The 21338-nt window shown below is 43.2% G+C and overlaps 1 long non-coding RNA gene across 1 annotated transcript in view; it reads left to right on the top strand.

Moving 5' to 3' along the window:
* LOC103352270 (uncharacterized) overlaps positions 1 to 21338 on the top strand; it is a 142758-nt gene that overhangs the window by 60902 nt on the left and 60518 nt on the right. Inside the window, exon 3 of the long non-coding RNA XR_011386189.2 lies at positions 4835 to 5034. This is a non-coding gene — a long non-coding RNA (uncharacterized LOC103352270). The remainder of the gene's footprint in view (positions 1 to 4834; positions 5035 to 21338) is intronic.

Below are 21338 nucleotides of genomic sequence, written 5' to 3'. Positions count from 1 at the left end.
CTTTCTCTGCCTTGGTATTCTCTGTGTATACAAAGGCTATTGATTTTTCTGTGTTGATTTTTATATCCTGCTACTTTTCCAAACTCTTCTATGAGTTCCAATAGTCTCTTGATGGACTCTTTTGGATCCCCTATATATAGAACCATGGCATCTGCAAATAGTGTTAATTTCACTTCTTTATTCCCAATTTGCATCCCTTTGTATCTTTTTTTTACCTGATGTCTCAGGCTAACACTGTTCTATTTGAGTCTATTTCTCCATTTAAGTCCCTTAACATTTCTTTTAAGTAACCAGGTGCCCTGTAATTGGGTACATATATATTTATCAAAGTCACATCTTCCTGTTGAATTTATTCCGTAATCATTACATGGTGACATTCTTTGTCTTGTTTAACAGTTTTTGTGTGAAACTCTATTTTGTCTGATATTAGGATGGCTACGTGAGCTCTTTTTTGGTTTCTGTGAGTGTGGATTATCTTTTCCATCCTTTAACTTTCAGTCTGTGAGTATCATTGTTGGTGAGATGTGTTTCTTGTATGCAGCAAATAGATGGGTTTTGTTTTTTAATACATTAAGCCAGTCTGTGTCTTTTAACTGGAGAGTTGAGGCCATTTACATTCAGGGTGACTATTGTTAAGTAATGACTGTGCCTTGCCATTTTTCCATAAATATTCCTTTTTTTTAATCTTTTATTTAATGAATATAAATTTCCAAAGTACGACTCATGGGTTACAATGGCTTCCCCCCCCCATACCGTCCCTCCCACCCACAACCCTCCCCTTTCCCACTCCCTCTCCCCTTCCATTCACATCAAGATTCATTTTCGATTATCTTAATATACAGAAGATCAGCTTAGTATACCTTAAGTAAGGATTTCAACAGTTTGCTCCCACACAGAAACATAAAGTGAAAAATAATAGATGATTTTTTTTTAAATGATGATGAAATCAGATCAGACCTATTGTCATGTTTAATCCCAGTGAGAGTCAAGTTGGGAATTGATAATTTCTTTTTTTTCTTTTTTTTTTTTTTTACAGAAGATCAGTTTAGTGTACATTAAGTAAAGATTTCAATCGTTTGCACCCCCATAGAAACACAAAGTGAAATATATTGTTTGAGTACTCGTTATAGCATTAAGCCTCAGTGTACAGCACATTAAGGACAGAGATCCTACATGAGGAGTAAGTGCACAGTGACTCCTGTTGTTGACTTTACAAATTGACACTCCTGTTTATGGCATCAGTAATATTCCTATTTTTTATTTCAAATTTCCTTTGAACTTTTTTTTCTTTTTTTTAACTTTTATTTAATGAATATAAATTTCTAAAGTACAGCTTATGGAGTACAATGGCTTTCCCCTCATAACTTCCCTCCCACCCACAACCCTCCCATCTCCCGCTCCCTCTCCCCTTCCATTCACATCAAGATTCATTCTTAATTATCTTTATATATAGAAGATCAGTTTAGTATATATTAAGTAAAGATTTCATCAGTTTGCACCCACAAAGAACACAAAGTGAAAAATACTGTTTGAGTACTAGTTATAGCATTAAATCACAATATACAGCACATTAAGGACAGAGATCCTACATGAGGAGTAAGTGCACAGTGACTCCTGTTGTTGACTTAACAAATTGACACTCTTGTTTATGGCATCAGTAATCACCCTATGCTCCAGTCATGAGTTTCCAAGGCTATGGAAGCCTTTTGAGTTCACCGACTCTGATCATATTTAGAGAAGGTCATAGTCAAAGTGGAAGTTCTCTCCTCCCTTCAGAGAAAGGTACCTCCTTCTTTGATGACCTGTTCTTTCCACTGGGATCTCACTCGCGGAGATCTTTCATTTAGGTAATTTTTTTTTGTTGACAGAGTGACTTGGCTTTCCATTCCTGAAATACTCTCATGGGCTTTTCAGCCGGATCCGGCTGATTCTGAGGCCAGAGTGCTGTTTAGGACATCCGCCATTCTGTGAGTCTGCTGTGTATCTCGCTTCCCATGTTGGATCGTTCTCTCCCTTTTTTATTCTATTGGTTAGTATTTGCAGACACTAGTCTTGTTTATGTGATCCCTTTGACTCTTAGTCCTTTCATTATGATCAATTGTGAACTGAAATTGATTACTTGGACTAGTGAGATGGCATTGGTACATGCCACCTTGATGGGATTGAATTGGAATCCCCTGGTTCTGCTCCCGATTATGAGTGGGTGGTGGGGGCCTCCACAGTCTTTCAGGCCTGATACTTGCCAACATCCACAAAGTGGGCAGGGGGATTGTTTTCCCTTTTCATAATTGGGAAAATTCTAAATATCCATTCAGTGACTCTGAGTGGTGACTGGAGCCCTGACCCCCATCTTTGATGATGAAGTTTTATCATAGTCACCCTGTGGGACCTGAGCCATTTGCCCACTATGACTACAGACACAGAGGTGGGAAGCTCTGGCTACAGCTGTGCTCACTTGTTGTGTCCTTGCTCGGTTCCTCATTTGAGAGAAGTCAGCTCCCCCCTCCCCATTTATTTCTGGCAACATGCACACACACACACACAATTATATTTCTGTCAGTTCTATTTGTTTGGAACAGAAGAACGAAGTGTAAGTGCAATACTTCATTTTCACAGAAAGTCTAAATACCAGTTTATTAAAAATAAACACAGAAGCACTAACAACCTCAAAAGCAAACAGCCAAATGAAAACCTACTTCCTCTTACTTGGGGGAAAAAAACTGGTAAGATTTGGATGGTTTTGATTTGGATGGATTATCCAGGATATTGGAAGCTACTGTGTTTGTGTTATCAAATGCCCCCTCACAAATCTTACTTATTATGAGTCCGAGTTCCCTCATCGGAAAATTCCAAGACCTTCCTCTCTCAGGTCCCATTTTTATTTATGTCCCAAACATACAAGATGAACTGCTAAGAACCCGAGATTTCACTCTGCCTCATCCGTCTTTCTGAAACCTTCAATGCAAACAGAAAAGCATTTTCTTGTCTCCAGAGCCCTTGAGCACTGTTTGGCTGAGAAGCACAGAAGAAGAGGGTTTGGAGGTGGTTCTCAATGGGCTGGGTGAGGTGAAGTGGACTTCTTTCAGCCCTGGCCCGCTGCCAAAACGCACAAGTTCCCCAGAAAGACAAACAGTGAGAAGTTCTCCAAACACTCAGACTTTAATTTGCTTCTTGAAATGCCACGCTATTTTCTGTTTCTGGCAGGCATCGTTGCTCCTCCTCTAACCTCACAGAGTCTAAATTCTAGTCTTACTTTTGGTAACAATTTTCCCTGAACTTTGTCAATTCAGTTCAACAAATAGCTGCTGACAGATGCCAGGCAATCTTAGACACAAGGAATAGAATGATGCACATAGCACAAATCTGTGACAGTGACCTCTCTGCCTCGTGTCTGAGGACATCAGCAGGCCTGCACACCGAGAGACTGAGCTCAGGTGGAAGCCTCTGTGCTAAGAGCTCTGGCTTCCCCAGGCTCACTTTGGCAGGACCACTGCTCACTAGGAGCTCCTGAACAAGTTATTTGGCCTCTTTATGCCTCAGTTTCCCTATTTCTATAAAGAACATGATACAATTCTGTAAGGGTATATATGTGTAAATAAATATACACAGAAAATAAGAACTATATGTTATGGAACCATTCAATACAGATATATACACAAACAGATGTGAACAGATGAATATGTTCATATATCTATGTATATACTGTTATCTGTGTTTATACACAGTACATATTTATATACTGTATGCAAATGTGTATATATTTTATAAATCAATATATCTTATAAAATATATAAAATTAAAATGTATACACTCTATACATATAATTTGTTTATTATTATTATTATTTATTTGAAAAAGTTAAAGGGAGAGGTAGAGACAGAGAGAGAGAGAGGTTTTCCATCTGCTGGTTCACTCCCCAAATGGCTGCAACTGCCAGAGCTGAGCCAAAGCCAGGAGCTTCTTCTGGGTCTCCCACGTGGGTGCAGGACCCAGGGACTTGGGCCATCCTCTCTTGCTTTCCCAGGCCATAGCAGAGAGCTGGATTGGAAGGGAGCAGCTGGGTGTCCATCCCAGCACCCACATGGGATGCTGGTGCTGCAGGCTGGGGTTTTAACCAATTTTACCACTGTGCTAGACCCGTATATATAGTAGTCCCCTGTGAGAATACAGCGAGTTACATATAATTGTGTTACATATAACTGTAATACAATATGTTGTAAATTAAATATTCTAATACTTGTACATGTAAAAGGCATATAATTGAGACTGACAAATAAGAAGCTCTTCTTGGATATTAGCTTCTATTGTTATGTGCATTTTAGCTGTGTACCATGAAGGAAAGATAGCACTGGTAATGCATGGAGCGTGGACTTGAGAATCAGGCTAGCCTGGGTTCAAAACCTGCTGAACAGCTTATAAACTTGAGTAACCTTGTTTATGAAGCCCCTGGTCCTTTTCATAATCAGTACTGAATAAATATTGCTGTTATTATTATTATTTTTTCATGTCTCTGAAAAAACTTCTTCATCTAAAAATATCATCATCATTATCTTTATGTTGCAAGATTCTCCTCTGTGTTAGAAATAATATATATATTAATGTTTGTGTGTGTGTGTGTACTTCAAAGAGTTCATAGAAAATGAAGATTATGAGAAAGTTATGCATGAATTTCAGAACTTTTCCACCAAAATAAACTTATCTTTTAATTTCGTTTTCCCACTTTTTGAATTTCCTGTGTGTGTGTGTATGTGTATGTGTATGTGTGTAATTTCTAGCACAAAAAGGTGCACTAAACCAATAAATGATGGACACCACCTTTATGGTTTTGTTGCAGAACTTCCCCTGTGGTTTTGACGCAAGACATCCCCCGTTCATCGGAGTGAGCTGGCTCAGTCTCCACCCAGCACGTCTATTCCTGTGTGTGGACTAGAGTTCTCTCTGTGAAGGAGCAGCCCAGCCAGGAATCACACTTTTCCCTTGCTGTTTTGCATCAGAGAGGGACCAACCGACTCATTCTCCGAGGGGAACAGGAATGTAAGTGATAACTGTCCTGGTGGCCGTGATAGGAGGTGGTGTTGCTTTTTCTATGCTGACTTTCTCCTACCAGCTAGAGGCAGAGGGCGCAGGAATCCCAGGAAGCGGCAGGACCACAAGGAGAATCACTTTGTGGAGGAAAGTTTTCTGCCCAGCAGAAGCACCCACATTAGATTCTTACATGATGAAAGGTAAAGTTTGATCTAAAAGATGTGGACAAGCAGAAAAGCTCAGGGAGCTATTGCAGGTGGAATAGGACAGAGGGAAATGAGGACTGTGTTCAGTAGGGAGTTGAATGACTCCTTTAAACTTGCACATTGAGTATAAAAAGGGAAATAGAATTAAAGATAGGCAGGTAGATTGACTCCAGATCACAAAGGAACTGAAATTAGAAACATGTGTCTGACTTTATTCATCAACAATGGAGCACTAGCTGATGGTTTTTGAGCAGAGGAGTGATATGATCAGAAACGCACCTAGAGATTTATCTGTATGTCTTGTGAAAGGCAGAGGAGCCAGAGACGTGAATTAGAAGTCTCAGGAAGAGTCTAGAGGAGAGGTCACCAGAGTCTGAGCTGGAAGGTGGCTTTGGAGGTGGAGCAAATGAGATGAATACAAAATATGTAATTGAGATGGGATACTAGATGGTCCTTTTCATAATCAATACTGAATAAATATTGCTGTTATTGTAATTGTTTTTTCATGTCTCTGAAAAAACTTCTTCATCTAAAAATATCATCATCATTATCTTTATATTGCAAGATTCTCCTCTGTTGGATTGGTTTTTGCAGGGCAGAGAGGAGTATAAAACAGATTCTTAGGGTTGTTAACCTGTTTGGGAGGGTGATGGTGACATTAATAGAAGTGAGGAAGGGGAGGTGAGTATCGAGGAGGAAATTGGGTAGCTAACTTTATTTTGAACCGTAGCAATGGGATTTTTGTGTAGGAGAGCAAGTTGATGTTGGCCAACGTGTGGCTGTTGATTTTGCACTAGTGTGAAGGACTGAGCAGAAGTCAGGGAAGCAACATTTCCTGTAACAGGTGAATTCGCAAATCTGGTTGAAAGAGGAGGTCAGAGACTGGTTTGGTAAGCTAATGGGACTGCAGATACAGTGTCTTGGTAACAAAATGCCATCGACCGGTGGATTCAACAAAAGTGTATTTTCTCACAAATCAGGAGGCTACACATCCATGGTTGAGGGGCCAGTTAGTTTGATTCCCATGTGAGAGTTCTCATTCCGACATGCAGCCAGCCACCTTCTGACTGTGCCCTCACATTGTGGAGAGGGAAGGAGTGGAAGCACGCTCTCTGAAGCTTCTTCCTGTAAGGAAAGTAATCCCATCACGAGAGACCCACCCTCATCATTTCATTTGATCCCTATTTCCTCTCAGAGGCCTGTTTCCAAAAACCAACACATTTGGAGTTAGGGCTTCAATGTATGAATTTTAGGGAGGGGGAAACACAGACCACAGCACACATATCCATATCAGGAGAAAATAGAGGGAGGTGTACAGAGAAGATTCTTCTTTATAAAAATTTAATTAGAAAGGGCAAACATGACAGAAATTAAGTATTTTCAGGGGTTTTATAATGTAATGATGTTGGCCATATGTAATAAAAAAGGAACAGAAACCAGCAATGAGGAAACATTCTCTCATTTTTGAGATTGGGAGTATCTGCCACAGCAAGAATTAAGTCTTGGCCTTACCAAGTGTAGCATTACCTTCTCATGCATATGACCAATCTTGAGACTTTCAACAAAAGCATTAGTTTATCCAATTCCTAAAGTTTACGTGGCATGGCTTCCTTGCTAAATATTCATATATATGGACTTCAAAATTTTCTGCATCAAAATAAACTTCCATTTTTCCACAAACTTTTTGAAGTGCCCTCATAATAACAGAAAGATCATTTTTATCATTTTGCTCAGTTTGAATCTAAATATATCTAGACTTTATCTGTTATATAAACCATTAGAATCAGAGACCTTAAAAAGCACCTGAGGTTCCTGTTTCATCAAAATACCAGTGATATTCATTGCTGATCTAGAAAAAAATGATGCTAAAATTCATATGGAAACACAAGAGACCCCAAATAACTAAAGCAATCTTGTACAGAAACAAACAAAAACCCAAAAAAAACAAATCCAGAAGCATCACAATACCTGATTTCAAGACATACTACAGGGCAGTTATAATTAAAACAGCTTGGTACTGGCACAAAAATTGTAGACCAGTAGAACAGAATAGAAACTCCAGAAATCAATCCATGCATCTACAACCAACTTATTTTTGACAAAGGAGCTAAAATCAATCCCTGAAGTAAGGACAGTCTCTTCAAAAAATGGTGCTGGAAAAACTGGATCTTCACATGCAGAAGTATGAAACTAGACCCATACCTTATGCCTTACACAAACATGCACTCAACATGGATGAAAGACCTAATCTATGACCTGATACCATCACATCACTAGAGAACATTGGGGAAACTGTAAGAGATTGGAGTAGGCAAAGACTTCTTGGAAAAGTCTCCAGAAGCACAGGAAATCAGTGGCAAAATTGACAAATGGGATTACATCAAGTTGAGAAAGTTCTGCACTGCAAAAGAAACACTCAGCATAGAGAAGAGGCAACCAACAGAATGGGAGAAATGATTTGCAAGCTGCGCAGCTGATAAAGGGTTAACATCCAGAATCTATAAAAAGCTCAAGAAATTCAACAACAAAGCAAACAATCCAGTTAAGAAATAGGCAAAGGGCTTAAACAGGTATTTTTCCTTTTTAAGATTTATTTATTTACTTAAAAGAGTCACACAGAGAGTGATGGAGAGATAGAGAGAGAGAGAGAGCAAGAGAGAGATCTTCCAACTGCTGGTTCACTCCCCAAATGGCTGCAACAGCTGGAGCCGTGCCGATCCAAAGCCAGGAGCCAGGAGCTTCCTCCAGGTCTACCACGTGGGTGCAGGGACCCAAGGACGTGGGGCATCCTCCACTGCTTTCCAGGCCACAGCAGAGAGCCAGATTGGAAGTGGAGCAGCTGGGACTCAAACCAGCGCCTGCATGGGATGCCAGCACTGCAGGCAGCGGCTTTAGCTGCTACACCACAGTGCTGGCCCCCAGGCATTTTTCTTTTTTTTTTTTTCTTTTTTGACAGGCAGAGTGGATAGTGAGAGAGAGAGACAGAGAGAAAGGTCTTCCTTTTGCCTTTGGTTCACCCTCCAATGGCTGCCACGGCTGGCGCGCTGTGGCCAGCGCACCGCGCTGATCCAATGGCAGGAGCCAGGTGCTTCTCCTGGTCTCCCATGGGGTGCAGGGCCCAAGCACTTGGGCCATCCTCCACTGCACTCCTGGGCCACAGTAGAGAGCTGGCCTGGAAGAGGGGCAACGGGGACAGAATCCGGCACCCCGACTGGGACTAGAACCTGGTGTGCCAGCGCCGCTAGGTGGAGGATTAGCCTGTTGAGCCGCAGTGCGGGCCTACCCCAGGCATTTTTCAAAAGAGGAAATTCAAATGGCCAACAGATACTTGAGAAAATGCCCAGGATCACTAGCCATCAGGGAAAAGCAAATCAAAGCCATGGTAAGATTTCACCTCACTCCAGTTAGAATGGCTCTGGTACAGAAATTAACAAATGCCAAATGCTTGAAAGGATGTTGGGAGAAAGGTACCTTGGTCCACTGTTGGTGGGAATATAAACTGGTGCAGCCATTGTGGAAGACAGTATGAAGATACCTCAGAAATCTGAATTAGACCTACCATGTGATCCAGTTATCCCATTCCCAGAAATTTACCCAAACCAAAAGAAATTAGCATATGAAAGAGTTATCTGTACTCCCATGTTCATTGCAGCACAATTCGCAATAGCTAAGATATGGAGTCAACTCCACTGTACATCAACTGTTGACTTGATAAAGAAATTATTATTATACACACACACACACACATACACACTATGGGGTACTACTCAGCTGTAAAAAAAAAATGAAATCCTGTCATTTAAAACAAGGTGGATGCAACTGGAAACCACTATACTTAGTGTAATAAGTCAGTCCCAAAAACTCAGATAGCATATGTTTTTCCTGATCTGAGGTAACTAATAGATTACCTAAAATATAATGTATTGGAGCAGATTAGACATTTTGACATTCAATGATTATTTACAGCCCTTGTCTCTCCCGTTGAGGAACAGTGTTTTTTTTTTTTTTCTTTTTTCTCTTCATACTATTTGCTGAAATCTTTACTTAGTGTAGGGTTAACTATACGATCATTAAGTAAACTGAAAATAGATCTTTGTGAAAATTAAGAGTGGAATGTGAGAGGGAGCAGGAGGGATTAGAGTGTGGGTGGGAGGGAGGGTGGTGAGGAGGTGTCACTATGTTCCTAATTCTGTATATATGAAAAAATGAAACCTGTATAACTTAAATAAAATTTTAAAAAAAGATGGCTCAGGGATGAAGAGGACAGGTTGGTGTCATGGATGGAACTGACACAGCCCGCATTCCTCCCCCCCCACCACTCTTCAGCAGACCACATCCACCCTTTGCTATGTTATAGCCTTGTGTTAGGCTCCTGGCTGAGATTTCATTCGAAGCAAGAATTTCCCAGCTTGCTGTCATGCCTATGTCTATGTCAGCTACCAGTGTGAAAAACAATGGTCTATATTAAGGATTTGCAAACCTTTTCTGCAAAATGCCATACAGTCTCTGTCACAACTATTTCACAATGCTGTAGCAGGAAAGCTGTTATAAACAATACATAAAAAATGAGCATGACTGTTTTCCAGTAAAATTTAATTTATAAAAACATGTGGTGATGGGGCCAGCATTGTGGTGTAGTGGGTTAAACTGCCTCCTGTGGTACCAGCATCCCATGTGGGTGGGATTGTATCCCAGTTGTTCTACTTCCAATCCAGCTCCCTGCTAATGAACTGGAACACAGCAGAGGATGGGCCAGGTGCTTGGGCTCTGCTGCTCCTCCACGGAGGAGCTGCACCGGACCGGACACTTGTTGTTCCCCTTTTACAAGTCTTTTCTATAGTAAAGCAAGAATAAGCAAACAGCGAACTCCCAAAGCAAGAATGAGTAGAGAGAAATGAGAAAGAATGAAGCAACAAACTTCCCTGCGAACTCTCCAATGCACTCTCCAACCAACCCACACCACCGTGCCGTCTCTCTCCTCTTTTATAGTCCTCTTCCACCGATCCAACTCGGCTACCCACACGCCGAGCACGCTGCTCTCCTCCAATCAGGAGCAGCTCCTGCAGTTTATTGGTCGAACTGGAGGCAGCTGCGCAGAAGCTGTTTACTCCTCTCCCAGTGCCATATTGTGGGAGAGCAGATGCATAGAATAAGTCTTAATTCCAGTAACAGTCTAGTCCGAGTTGCTCCCCACAGGGCTCCTGCACCCACATGAGAAATCCAGATGAAGCTCTTGGCTCCTGGTTTTGGCCTGGACCAATCCCAGATGTTGCAGGCAGTTGGGGGATGAACCAGTGGATCTAAGATCTCTCTCTCACTCTCTCCTTCCTCTCTGTAACTCTGCCTTTCAAATAAAATAAATTATAGTGGATTTACTTGCAACCCTTTGATCTCAGTCAGCTTCCCTTGCATTTTGCATATTGAGAAATAGAGTGAGGTTGAAACATCCACCAAAGGTTATGCAGTGGTTAGTAGTGATCTTCCCCATCTGTACTCAGTCCCTCAAAATCCCTCAATGTGTTGTTGTTGTGCCTTGCATGTGCTGTCACATCAGTCACTGGATTATCTACCCTTCTTATGTGTTTTCTTCATAAACTAATCCTCAAGAACTCGACCTGTTTTATCTCTTAATAGTCACAACAATCCCATAATGTAAAAATTAGTATTTTCCACTTTACAAAGAAGAAAATTGAAGATCACACTTTTTTTTGTTTTTCTTTTTTTAATAAGAGAGGCGGATAGAGAGAGAGTGAGTTCCTTTCTGCCAGTTTGCTCTCTAAATGACCACAAGAACTGGGACTGCACTGGGGCTGCAGTCAGGAGCCGGGAACATAATCCCAGTCTCCCTCATGGATGACAGGATGAAAATTACTTGAGCTGTCACTATTGCCTTCCAGAGTCTGCGTTAGTAGGAAGCTGCACACAGGAGCTGGAGCTGGGAATTGAACCCAGGCACTCTGAAGTGGGCCATGGGCATCTTAACTGCTAGACTAAACACCCACTTGCAAGATTACACTTTTATTAAGCCTCATAATAGTTCTTATTGGTTCAGGAATAAATTTTAGAATCTTAATTAAGTAATTCCTTTCTCTTGAACTCCAACGTCAATCCCTCAGTATTTGATTTGGCTTTCAAAATATATCTAGAACCCAGAGCTTCTCATCTCCACTATTACTATCTTGGCCTGAGTTACTTGTTGTCATCTCTTGTCAGGATTGTTGCTTTGGTGGTTTTGCAGTTCCCTCGCCTCTGGCTTTGCACCATTAAGTTTTTTTAAAAGATTTATTTATTTATTTGAAAGTCAGAGTTACACACACACACAAAGAGAGAGAGAGAGAGAAAGAGAGAGAGAGTCTTTCATAAGCTGCTTCACTCCCCAATTGGCCGCAACAGCTGGAGCTGAGCCTATCTGAAGCCAGGAGCCAGGAGCCTCTTCTGGGTCTCCCACATGGGTGCAGGGGCCTAACGACCTGAGCCATCTTCTACTGCTTTCCCAGGCCATAGCAGAGAGCTGGATTGGAAGTGGAGCAGCCGGGTCTCAAACCAGTGCCCATATGGGATGCCGGTGCTTCAGACCAGGGCATTAACCTACTGTGCCACAGCGCCAGCCCCACCATTAAGGTTTATCCAGTATTGCAGCCAGAGTGATTCGGTTAAAACATGAGTTAGATTATGGTACTTCTCAACTAAAACCCTGCCATGGAAACTCATGTCACTCAATAAAGGCAGACACCCTCCCACGGCCCACATGCCCTGTGTAATGTGCCCCTAGCCTTAGTCCTGTTACTCCTCTTCCTTCCTACTCTGTGCCTCTCCTTGGGATTTCTTTTTGTTCCTGGACAGAGAAGGCATGGCCCTGCCTTAGGACCTTGTCTGTAGCTGTTCCTCTATCTGCATTCCTTCCCCTCCCCAACTCCTTGTCTACGCTTCCTGCCTACCCTCTCTCACTTGCTCTGGTCTCTGCTCACATGTAGCCTTCTCAATACGTTCTACCTAGTCAACCTAATTTAATGTTGTGTTCTAAATTCCCCTGTCCTGTACTCCCCAGACCCTTCTTCTGTTCTGTTTTCTTCTTCCCATAGCTTTTGCCAGCTTCCAACATATGAGTACTATGTCCTTTATTTGTTATGCTTATTGGTCACTATCTCTCTCTTTCTCCACTCCTGAATCAGTCAATGTTCTTGAGGATAGGGATCTATATTTTGTCTGCCTCTGTTTCCTAATTCCCTAAGCACTTAGTAGAGACTGAATAAGTATTTATTGAATGAATGAATGAAGCTGTCTCTCCTATTTCAAGGATACATTCTTAATTACTAAATTATATGGTGAAAGAAGTGAAACATTAAGTGAATGAGTGAATGAATGGATGGATGGAATGAATGACTCCTCTAATAGTTCAAGAGTTCAGTAGAGGCCTGCATTGTCTATTATTTGAGCATGCCTGGGATGAAGCAGGTGTGTTGTAAGTGCTTGCAGAATTAAATGACATCCTGCAGGCACCGAAGCCGACATTTGGTAGGCCCTGTTACCCTATAAAATGCTTCCCTCCTGTTCCAGCCCATCATGACCACAATGACTTCTCTTAGCCAAAAAAGCCCATTGTGCCTTGGCTGAAGTTCAGGCCCTGCTGCTTTCAGCCAGACTGGCCAACAAAAAGGAGCCTCAGAGGGAGGGGGACAGCAGTCACTTTCTTTCTGTAGAATTCTTCCCAAGCTGCTTAAGCCGCTCTCCATGTCCTCCTGTTTTGAAACCTTTTTGCTTTCTTTGCTCTGCAGGATTCTAGCTGACAGCCCTGAGAGGTGATTCTGGCTGACAAGGATAAGGAGAGTGGGGGTTTCCTGGGGAACAGGGGCTCTTTTCCCTGCATTTTATAAAAAGCTATTCTAAAACCCAAATATGAGAGCAAAATCACTGGAAACAGCAATTTGGTGCTTACAAAACAGCACTCCTATAGCAACAAAATTGTCTATAGCCCATCAAGTCTGAAGACAGAGCCCCAGTAATTCCCAATGCTCTTTCATACCATCCCCCTTCCTTAAGGCAAGAGACCTTAATAGACCACGCATTGAGCCTTAGAAAACTGCAGGCTCTGGCTCAGCTGCTTCTGAACTACGTCCTCTTCAGCAAGTCTCTTGGCTTTTCTGAGCTTCACAATACTCTCTGTAAGGTGACAATATTCAATCCTGATCGCCAGAATGTTAGGAGAAAGGAACAAGATACTTTGTCAACCTTGTGACATCTTCTCTGATTTTCTTTAACAATTCCTCTACATATATGTGATAACAATCTCTGTATGCCATACATAAATGCACCATTTTAGAAAGTTTTTGTTATAACCACTAACCTACCTGATAGAAGCTACCTATGAAGGACCAAGGTTTTTTTGGTTCATGGTTTTGCAAGTCCACAGTTCAAGATCGGGGGTCCCAGTAGTCTGGTGTTTAATGAGGCCAATGGATGGCAGACTCTGTCTAGAAGGAGGACTGTGTGGTGAGCCCGGGAGATGCTCTTCCTCTGTGTCTGTATGTCTTTCTTTATAAAGCCATCATGATCCAGGGGTCACTACTGTAACTCAATCCAATCTAATCACCACCCAAAGACCTCATCCTTCAACTGGATGAAGTCTCTACCTTTAACCATTAACAATAATTCATTAGCAAATAACCTAACAATTTGGAGACCAGACCCCTAACACATGAGCTTCTGGAGGACACCCAAACTAATATACAAATTATAGCTCACACAATATGGGTAAAGACTGGTAAAATATGAATAAGGTTTGTAGTTGAAACTATATTAGTCAGGGCTCATCAGAGAGACAGAGAGAACCCAAAGGATGGTTGAAAGGATGGATGAATAGATAGATAGGTAGATAGATGATAGATAGATAGATAGGTAGATAGATAGGTAGGTAGATGATAGATAGAGGCTTTATTAGGGAAATTGGCTTTCTTAGTTAAGGAAGCTTTGGAAGTCCCACAATAGTGCATCTGAAAGCTGGAGACCCAGCGGTGTGACTCAGTCTAAGTCCAAAGGATCAGAAGCAGGGAAGCTGATGATGTAACTCTCAGTATGAGGCTGAAGGTCTGAAAACCCAGGGACCTCCTTATGTAAGTTCCAGAGTCCAATGGCTACAGAGCCAGGAGCTGTGGTGTCCAAGGTCAGGAGATAAAGGCTATCCTAGCTCCAAGGGAGAGAAAGAGAGAATATTAATTTACCAATTCACCCTTCTTCTGCCTTTGTTCTATGTCCAGGACTCCAGCTGACTGGATGGTGCCTGCCAACACTGAGGGTCTTCCTCACTCAGTCTACCAACTCATATATCCATCACTTCCAGAAACATCCTCAGAGGCACACCCAAAATACATGCTTTCTCAGAATCTAAGTTTCCCTTTATTCAGTCAAATTGATACCTACATTTAAACATATGTATGTTACTACTGGGGCCAGCTTTGTGGCATAGTGGGTAAAGCCACCACCTGTGACACCAGCATCCCATATCGGTGCTGGTTAAAGTCCCAGCTGCCCTACTTCCAATCTAGTTGCTTACTAAGCATATCAGAAAGCAGTGGAAAATTGCTCACGTGCTTGGACCCCTGCACCCTCATGGGACACCTGGAAGAAGTTCCTGGTTCCTGGCTTTGGCCTGGCCCAGCCCTGGCCATTGTGGCCATTTGGGGAGTGAATCAGTAGATGGAAAGTTTTTCTCTCCCCTCACCGTAACTATACCTTTCAAATAAATAAAAATAAATCTTGAAGAAAAAAAGATGTTATTACTGGAGGAGGCTGTGTGAAGGGCACATAGGAACTCTTGCACCATTTGACAACTTATAATCTAAAAGTGCTCCAATGTATTTTTTATAGTTTATTTAGATGGTTTTCCATGCTCCTACTGGAACATTTAACGTTTGTAGCTGTTATATCTGCTGCTCTCAGCGATTCATTGCTTCAGTGCTTCGTGACAGTATATTGCCTTCTTGTCCATTCTGATTTGCTGGGCCTAGCATGGTGCCTGAACAGAGGTGATGTTCACAAATGTTTGTGGATTATTTCAGCCCAGAATATCAAGATACATGAGCCTGTATTCTGACATATTCTAGTGTCTTGACTGAAAATACTAAAAGAAAATTAACATTCCTTGAAAGCCCATTTTATGCCAGGTACTTTATATAAAGTTGATTCAATTAATTAAGACACTAATCTTAGGAGGTATGCAAGGGATGTCTCATTTTGCAGATGAGGACACCGAGTCTCAGAAATCTTAAACTGTCTGTTAAAAGGGGTAGCATGGAGGCAGCAGAGTTCAAGGACTTAAACTGGGGTCCCCCTGGCTCCTAAGTCCAGTTTCCATTCATTCATTCGTGATTCAACAGATGTTTATGGAGCATCCAGTTTTAGGGACTGTCTCAGGTCTTGGGAGACAGTCATGAACAAAATAGACAAAGATTCCTGCCTTGGGGAATCTTACACTTACACAGATGATAAAGAATAAATGAAAAAAAAAAAAAAAACCAGACAGAACCATGTAGAGAAAAAAGAGGAAGAAGAGTAAGGAAGAGAAATTGAGACTGTGTGGACTGAGGAGAATTTGCAGTAGGAAATAGGTTGCCTGCGTAGGTCTCACTGAGAGTACTGGAGCTTAGCAGGCTTGAAAGAGACAGTGGAATCAACCAAGCAGATGTTTGGAGCAGAGAATTTCCTTTTACAGGGACGCTGGCTGCTCTGTGGAGATTGCACTAAAAAGATCAAGGCTGACAGCAGACTGACTAGTTAAAAGGCTGCTGTAGTATTCCAGGCAAGAACACTGGTGACTTAGATGTAGCAGGTGGCTGGAGGGGCAGGGACTTGGGTAGGATTTTGCTTTCCAAGGAGATGGGAGCCACTGCAGGGGTTGAGCTGAAGAGTGGCAAAGTCCTCACCAAGTCCTTGAAGTGACTTCTGTGGGGTTCTGTGTACTTGCTGTGTTCCAATCCAAATGGTCACAGCTGGCATATGTCCACTGTCTGAGGGCTTTCACCCCGGCTTTTCCTCCAATTGGAACTCCTAACGCAGTTCAATTTCCATGCACCTGCTTCCTTCACCTGAAGATGTTGTGTCTCCCATCATTATTCTCAGAACCTCAAGAAAAGCAGGATGCTCATGTACAAAGTGCCCTGCTCTTTCTCTCTGCTTTTTAACTCAGATTCCCCCTTTGTCTCTCCCCAGTCACTCATTCACTCAGCCCAAGCCTGGCCCTGCACTTTCTACTGATTGCCTTTCCATTGCTCTCCTCTTGCTCAGGCCCTTGCCTGCTTGTCCTGGTTGATTGTCATCATGTTATGAAACCACTCATTTCACCTGTCAATTTTGTTATGGAACAAAAGGCCTGAGAATGCTAGTGAATGTATGAATTTGAAGACAGAGTGGGTCTTCCTTCTATCCACCCCAAAGCCGGAAATATGGCAAACTGACTGCCAGTGTCCACTTCTGCTGGTTGGAGAAAATTGACACTTGTGTCACTGGGCTGTGTCATCCCGTGGCACAACATATGGGAAGCTACATTGCAATAAGAATGTTACATAGACAATAGGAAGCAGGGAAGAGAAAGGGGGCTATGTTCAACACACACTTTGTGTGAAGCATGCTGACTCCAGTATGAAGGAACACCAACAAGGACTCTGTGGGCAGAGATGATCCTTCCTGTTTGCAGGTAAGGGAGCAAAGAGTAAAACAGCCTGTGTATATGCTACTGCCAACTCCTGTTACGTGGGTGTCCATGACCTACACGGCAAAATGACATCCATGTCGGGAGAAGATGAGATTCCTTGTTTTTAAAAATAAAAATAAATATAAACAAAAAGAAAGTTTGATTTTTCTGGCCTGAACATGATTTAGTCAGTGAGTCAAATCAGCAAATTCTCTGGAGCCCCAGCCAGTGCCAGGTTGTAGAGTAGTAGGACTTGGAAGCCAGGATTTCCCACAGCCTGCTCTGGGCGCTTCCCCTTGGCCCACTTAGGGAAGGGGTGTGTGACTGCTTTCCCATGACACCAGAATGCAGCTAAGCAGAAAGGACACGTGGCTTGGGGCTGGAAAGACATTTACAGCCAACTGGCAATGGAATTCACTTGACCTGTTCCAGCCAGGTGTGGCAGGTTGGGGCAAGAGTCCCATCTAATGATAAAAGAACTTCTTTTCATTGAGTGTAATTAGGTAGTGTCCCACCCCCTGCCCCATGAAGTACAGGGTGCATGGGCAGGTGGACCATGCCTGGGGTGCAGGGGTGTGCTGAGAAGGTGCTGCCTAGGTAGCCCTGCCCTCCTGCATTAATCACCCAGTCAAGAAGCTGTTTGTGTCTGGTCTGCACCTTGTCAGCATTTTACAGACTGCTAATTCTCTCTCCCAGAATGTGTTTCCCCATGCCACAGTTTGGAAGGGAGTCCAAAGAAGTTAGTATCTTCAAAGCCAAGAGCCACTTTACCCTTTCTATTATAGGAGCTTTCTGGAAGCTGGTAGAGGTGTGGTCACGATGGTAAATTCTTTGTGTCAATTGGGCTAGGCTGTAGTGACCAGATATTTGCCTGAACATTAGTCTAGATGTTGCTGTGAAGGTATCTTGTCAATGTGGTTGATACTTATGGTACCTTTATTTGGAGGAAAGCAGATGACCTTCCCTGTTGTGCATGGGCCTTAAGAGAGAAGACAGGTTTCCTGAAGAAGCAAGAATTCTGTCTCTAGACAGCAACAGAGAAGTCTCACCTGAGTTACAGCCTCCTGACTCAACCCTGAAATACTAAGTTTTACCTGCATTTCCAGCCTGACATTGGACTTGCCATCTCCCAAAATGGTGTGAGCCAGTTTCTTTAATCTCTCTCTTTCTTTCTCTCTGTGTATATGTCACTCATCCTCCTTTTCTGTCCCTCCCTCTATCACCCCTCCTTTCATATCTTTATATATATATATATATATATATATATATATACATACACACACACTGTCGCTCCCCCTCTTCATGGAGGAACGATACTAAACCCTGCCTAGGCTTCATATCCGAGTCACGGCACCATTATGTCGCTCCCCCTCTTTGTGGAGGAACAACACAGGACCCTGCGCTGTTCTTTCGTCTGCTTGGCCCTCCCCGGGTTTGCTGCTGGTTCTTCCCGGGTTGGCTACTGTCCCTTCCACCTCCGTGGAAGGGCGGTTCCCCCTGCCACATTCCCCACTTCCGCAGGGGAGCGGCACACCGCCGGCCGGCTCTCTCGGGGGCTGCACAGGTGTTCCCTTAGGTGTTCCCCTTAGATGTTCCCCTTAGATGTTCCTGGTGCATGCCGTCTCTCTCCTCCTTTATAGTCCTCTTCCACCAATCCCAACTCGGCTGCCCACACGCCGAGTACGCTGCTCTCCTCTAATCAGGAGCAGGTCCTGCTGTTTATTGGTTGAACTGGAGGCAGCTGCGTAGAAGCTGTTTTCTTCTCTCCCAGCGCCATATTGTGGGAGAGCAGATGCACAGAATAAGTCTTAATTCCAGTAACTCAGTCTAGTCCGGGTTGCTCCCCACAACACACCCCAAAAAAAAGGGTATGTGGATGTATATGTGATACATGTGTGTACCTATACATATATGTAAGTTGGTTTTTCATTATTATGACTGCAATACTTGGAAGCATTTATTTATAAGACAAAAGGTTTGTTGTGGCATATGATTTTGAAGTTTCGTAGTCCAAGATCAAGCAGCCCCGATTGTCTGGTGTCTGATGAGGGTTGAGGGTGGCATTGGGGGAGGTGACACACTGGAGCAACCACTTGGAATGCCAGGAAGCAGACACAGAGGCTAGTCCACACTTGCCTTAAACAAACAACCCTCTTGCACGGACCCAAGGACCTCCCACTGGGCCCATCTCCCAGTCACTATATTGGATTAAGGCTCCACTCTCTTTGGTATCATGAATTTACTGCTTTGGGGTTTGAACATGTGCATGAGCTGGGGAGCCAAGTCCTATTCAAACCATAGTAATCTCTCTCCACACTAGTAGACAGTCTTTCTTCTTTGTCCATATGTGTATTGGAACTCTGTCCTGAGTATTCCCTCTTGCTGTACCTCACCCAGCAGCAGGATGAGTCAGTGAGGCTCCCCTTTGGGATCTTTCTAATTGTGCTCCCTTCACTGCCCCGAGGCTACGCCTTGAGGAAGCTGCTCACTTTGTATCTCTGCTTTGCCTCTGGGTCTGTCCTTCCAGACTCTTGGCTGAGGACAGCCCCACTGAAATAATTTTTGTACTACTTCTAGAAGCACCATTATCTGTGAGTAATCCTACTCACAGGATTACTTACACAATCAGTTAGCCATCCATCCATCCACCCATCCAACAAATATTTTTCTAGCACCTTCCATCTGCCAGCTTTTATTCTGGATGCTAACCAGGGATGGGCAAACAAGCTCACAGATAAATTGTGATCTAGAGAGGTCCTATCCTTGAGGACCACAAGGAGAAATTCTAATCTCCTTTCCCCAACCAATCTCAACACTGTAAACCAAATCCTTGTCTTCCTTGTGGCCCCTTTCTCTGGACACAGGGATGTGCCTGCATCACTGTGACTGATCACAATTGCCGCATTTGGCTACACATCTTCATGTGCCATCTTGACAGTTCGGGGCCCCTGGTCTCCTCGGACAGTTCCTGCTGAGAATTTCATACTCCGTCTCCTTCTTATCATGACTGTGGTGGGGGAATTGATGCTGCCCCAACTCCTTCTCCAGACCTCAAGCTATCTGATTATGACCATGTTTCTACAAATGGTTAAAGACTCCTTTTCTTCAAATGTAGCCCTTTTAAGGACTGACCTCAGCCTGGAAGACCCCAAGGAGCTCTGGGGCAGGAGCAGCTGGACAGACACTCCTGCAGTCTCTAGAGCTCCCTGCTTCTCCCCTGGAACTCACTGCTCTCCTGCCTGCCAGGGCTGTGTTCCCGCTGCTCAGACCTACTGTGGTCCAGCTGCACCTGTGGGTGTGGCTGCAGACAGGCTTCCAGGTTCTGATCTTCCCTTCAGGATGTGATTTCACATCTCTTCCCTGAGAAAGAGATTGAGATCCACATGAAAACCAAAATTCAAATAGAGGGGTAAGTGCCATGTCTTAAGAGGCATTGAGCAATATTCTGTGTGGTTTATCAAGCCTAGAATGATGGGTGGGGTTAGGTTCAGCCTAGGCTTCCTGAATCTGGTTGGAGGGGGGTGCAATATGAGATCTAAACGGACAAAAGGAGACAGTGAGTAACTGGAAAGCAAGGAAATGTTTCAGGCAGAGTGAGCACAGGTGCAGCCACTCAGTCATAGAATCATGGGATGGGAGCTTGACAGTGGGAAAGGAAGTCAAGAAAGCTAAGCTGGGGTACCTCTCATCCTGGGATATTTCCACTTCCATGGACAGAAAGCATCTCCATCCACCAATGCTTCTCAGAAGAGATGAATCTTTTCCATTGGTGGAACTTCCTGATATACTGGCAGGCAGTGGCTAGGATGGACATAATTTAGATCCCCTTCCCTGGGACGAGTGTGTGGTCCAGTGCTTAAGATGCTCACCTGGCCATGATCAGTAGCTGAGGTTTGGAGAAGGAGTCGGGGCAGCATCAGTTCCCATATTTCAATGCCTGGGTTCAATATATAGCTCCGGGGTCTGACTCCAACTTCTGTCTACTAACACAGACCCTGGGAGACAGCATGATCGCTCCTGGTTCCTGCCATTCATATGGGAGACTTGAGTTCCTGACTCCTGGCTTTGGCACTGGCCTAGCCCTAGGATGCTGTGGGTGTTTGGGGAATGACTAATAGATGAAAACATTCTCTCTCTCTCAAATTAAAAAAAAATTAGAATAAAAAAGTAGGTGCTGCATTGTGTGGTGGTTAATTTTTGGTTCAATTTTTTTGTTTGCATTCAATTTTTTTTGCTAACTTTAAAACAGATATATTCAGAAACCTCTCTGTAGCACATATCCTGAATCTAATTTCTGGGTCACAGCATGAGAAACTAATCCTCCAACTGGAATGACTCTTTGTCTGTAATCTGTTAGCAGAAACACTACTCAGAAATGATAGAGCAACATACAAAGGTCTCTGGGAAGAACACAGGTGATT

Source organism: Oryctolagus cuniculus, chromosome 2, assembly GCF_051225735.1.
Source record: "Oryctolagus cuniculus isolate XC-2025 breed Fujian yellow rabbit chromosome 2, ASM5122573v1, whole genome shotgun sequence".
Lineage (NCBI taxonomy): Eukaryota > Metazoa > Chordata > Mammalia > Lagomorpha > Leporidae > Oryctolagus > Oryctolagus cuniculus.
This window is presented reverse-complemented; position numbering and strand designations above follow the sequence as displayed.